General features: G+C 62.7%; 1 non-coding gene across 1 annotated transcript; it reads left to right on the top strand.

The window, feature by feature from the left end:
- The first annotated feature begins 3,228 nt into the window (after positions 1–3,228).
- Positions 3,229–3,395, top strand: LOC140387552 (U1 spliceosomal RNA). Its single transcript, XR_011933897.1, has one exon. It is a non-coding gene; the product is annotated as a U1 spliceosomal RNA (small nuclear RNA).
- The last annotated feature ends 230 nt before the right edge of the window (positions 3,396–3,625 follow it).

The raw sequence follows: 3,625 nt of genomic DNA, 5'->3' as shown, positions 1-3,625 counted from the left end.
CCGGTCGGAGCGCGCATGCGCGAGTTCACACCGGCCGTAGCGCACATGCTCGAGTTCACACCGGTCGCAGCGCGCATGCGCGAGTTCACACCGGTTGCAGCGCGCATGCGCGAGTTCACACCGGTCGTAGCGCGCATGCGCGAGTTCACACCGGTCGTAGCACACCGGTCGTAGCGCGCATGCGCGAGTTCACACCGGTCGTAGCGCGCATGCGCGAGTTCACACCGGTCGCAGCGCGCATACGCGAGTTCACACCGGTCGTAGCGCGCATTCGCGCGTTCACACCGGTCGCAGCACGCACCCGCGAGTTCACACCGGTCGCAGCGCGCACGCGCGAGTTCACACGGTCGCAGCGCGCATGCGCAAGTTCACACCGGTCGTAGCGCGCATGCGCGAGTTCACACCGGTCGCAGCGCACATGCGCGAGTTCACACGGTCGCAGCGCACATGCGCAAGTTCACACCGGTCGTAGCGCGCATGCGCGAGTTCACACCGGTCGCAGCGCGCATGCGCGAGTTCACACTGGTCGCAGCGCGCATGCGCGAGTTCACACCGGTCGTAGCGCGCATGCGCGAGTTCACACCGGTCGCAGCGCACATGTGTGTGTTCACACCGGTCGTAGCGTGCATGTGCGAGTTCACACCGGCCATAGCGCATATGCGCGAGTTCTCACCGGTCGTAGCGCGCATGCGCGAGTTTACACGGTCGCAGCGCACAGGCGTGAGTTCACACCGGTCGTAGCGCGCATGCGTGAGTTCCCACCATTCGTAGCGCCCATGCGCAAGCTCACACCGGTCGCAGTTCGCATGCGCGAGTTCACACCGGTCGCAGCGCGCATCCGCGAGTTCACACCGGTCGCAGTGCGCATACGCGAGTTCACACCGGTCGTAGCGCGCATACGCGAGTTCACACCGGTCGCAGCGCGCATACGCGAGTTCACACCGGTCGCAGCGCGCATACGCGAGTTCACACCGGTCGTAGCGCGCATGCGGAGTTCACACCGGTCGTAGCACACCGGTCGTAGCGCGCATGCGCGAGTTCACACCGGTCGTAGCGCGCATGCGTGAGTTCACACCGGTCGTAGCATGCATGCGCAAGTTCACACCGGTAGCAGCGCGCATGCGCGAGTTCACACCATTCGTAGCGCAAATGCGCGAGTTCACACGGTCGCAGCGCACATGCGCAAGTTCACACTGGTCGCAGCGCGCATGCGCGAGTTCACACCGGTCGTAGCGCGCATGCGCGAGTTCACACCGGTCGCAGCGCGCATGTGTGAGTTCACACCGGTCGTAGCGTGCATGCGCGAGTTCACACCGGCCATAGCGCATATGCGCGAGTTCTCACCGGTCGTAGCGCGCATGCGCGAGTTCACACGGTCGCAGCGCGCAGGCGTGAGTTCACACCGGTCGTAGCGCGCATGCGTGAGTTCCCACCATTCGTAGCGCCAATGCGCGAGTTCACACCGGTCGCAGCGTGCATGCGCGAGTTCACACCGGTCGCAGCTCGCATGCGCGAGTTCACACCGATCGCAGCGCGCATGCGCGAGTTCACACCGGTCGGAGCGCGCATGCGCAAGTTCACACCGGTTGTAGCGCGCATGCGCGAGTTCACACCGGTCGCAGCGCGCATGCGCGAGTTCACACCGGTTGCAGCGCGCATGCGCAAGTTCACACCGGTCGCAACGCGCATGCGCGAGTTCACACCGGTCGTAGCACACCGGTCGTAGCGCGCATGCGCGAGTTCACACCGGTCGTAGCACGCATGCGCGAGTTCACACCGGTCGCAGCGCGCATACGCGAGTTCACACCGGTCGTAGCGCGCATTCGCGCGTTCACACCGGTCGCAGCACGCATCCGCGAGTTCACACCGGTCGCAGCGCGCACGTGCGAGTTCACACGGTCGCAGCGCGCATGCGCAAGTTCACACCGGTCGTAGCGCGCATGCGCGAGTTCACACCGGTCGCAGCGCGCATGCGCGAGTTCACACCGGTCGCAGTGCACATGCGCGAGTTCACACGGTCGCAGCGCACATGCGCAAGTTCACACCGGTCGTAGCGCGCATGCGCGAGTTCACACCGGTCGCAGCGCGCATGCGCGAGTTCACACTGGTCGCAGCGCGCATGCGCGAGTTCACACCGGTCGTAGCGCGCATGCGCGAGTTCACACCGGTCGCAGCGCGCATGTGTGAGTTCACACCGGTCGTAGCGTGCATGCGCGAGTTCACACCGGCCATAGCGCATATGCGCGAGTTCTCACCGGTTGTAGCGCGCATGCGCGAGTTCACACGGTCGCAGCGCGCAGGCGTGAGTTCACACCGGTCGTAGCACACCGGTCGTAGCGCGCATGCGCGAGTTCACACCGGTCGTAGCGCGCATGCGCGAGTTCACACCGGTCGTAGCATGCATGCGCGAGTTCACACCGGTAGCAGCGCGCATGCGCGAGTTCACACCAGTCGTAGCGCGCATGCGCGAGTTCACACCGGTCGCAGCGCGCATGCGCGAGTTCACACCGGTCGCAGCGCGCATCCGCGAGTTCACACCGGTCGTAGCGCGCATGCGCGAGTTCACACCGGTCGCAGCACGCATGCGCGAGTTCACACCGGTCGCAGCGCGCATGCGCGGGTTCACAGCGTTCGCAGCGTGCATGCGCGAGTTCACACCTGTCGTAGCATGCATGCGCGAGTTCACACCGGTCGTAGCGCGCATGCGCGAATTCATACCGGTCGCAGCGCGCATGCGTGAGTTCACACCGGTCATAGCGCGCATGCGCAAGTTCACACCGGTCGTAGCGCGCATGCGCGAGTTCACACCGGTCGCAGGGCGCATGCGCGATTCACACCGGTCGCAGCGCGCATGTGCAAGTTCGCACCGGTCGCAGCACGCATGCGTTGACCTGCACGCCCGTTTGACGCTGGTATTGGCAGCTAGAGCTGTGTGTGTCGCTCCAATGCCGTGCTGGCCCCCTGTAGGGCTCAGGATCGCTGCTCCTGGGGGCCTGTTGTCGCCGTCGTAAAATGCGACGCCGTTTACGACGGCGTGAACACTTAGCCTCAGGATCAGAGAATCGCCCCCCTCTGTCTCGTTTGAAAGACTGTGTTGGAAAGGTGGGACAAGCGAATTATACTCCTGAACTTGACATACTTAAAGGATATTGGCAAGTAACTGTATCAGAAAGGGCAGAGAAAGTTTTGGCTTTTGTGATCCCAAATGGTCTGTATCAGTTTAAAGTTATGCTTACTTGGCAGAGGGTAGTCAATGATCAGGCAGGTTGATCTCCCAGGATGAGGCTATATCCCATTGCACTCCGGGTATGCTTGCGCCTGCGATGTCCCCAAATGCGGGATACTCAACTGCAGAGTTTGTGGCTGTGGGGGGCCTGCATTCATGCTTTCCCCTGATTTTTGGGGGCAGCATGGTGGCACAGTGGTTAGCATTGCTGCCTTACAGCGCCAGGGACCCGGGATCGATTCCAACATCGGGCAACTGTCTGTTTGGAGTTTGCACGTTCTTCACGTGTCTGCGTGGATTTCCTCCGGGTGCTCCAGTTTCTTCCCATTGTCCAAAGATGTGCAATCTAGGTGGATTGGATAAGCTAAATTGTCCCTTGGTGGGGTTACAGGCATAGGA

Source organism: Scyliorhinus torazame, chromosome 12, assembly GCF_047496885.1.
Source record: "Scyliorhinus torazame isolate Kashiwa2021f chromosome 12, sScyTor2.1, whole genome shotgun sequence".
In the NCBI taxonomy this organism is placed as follows: Eukaryota; Metazoa; Chordata; class Chondrichthyes; order Carcharhiniformes; family Scyliorhinidae; genus Scyliorhinus; species Scyliorhinus torazame.
The sequence above is the reverse complement of the archived record's forward strand: the minus strand, read 5'-3'. Positions and strand labels throughout refer to the sequence as shown.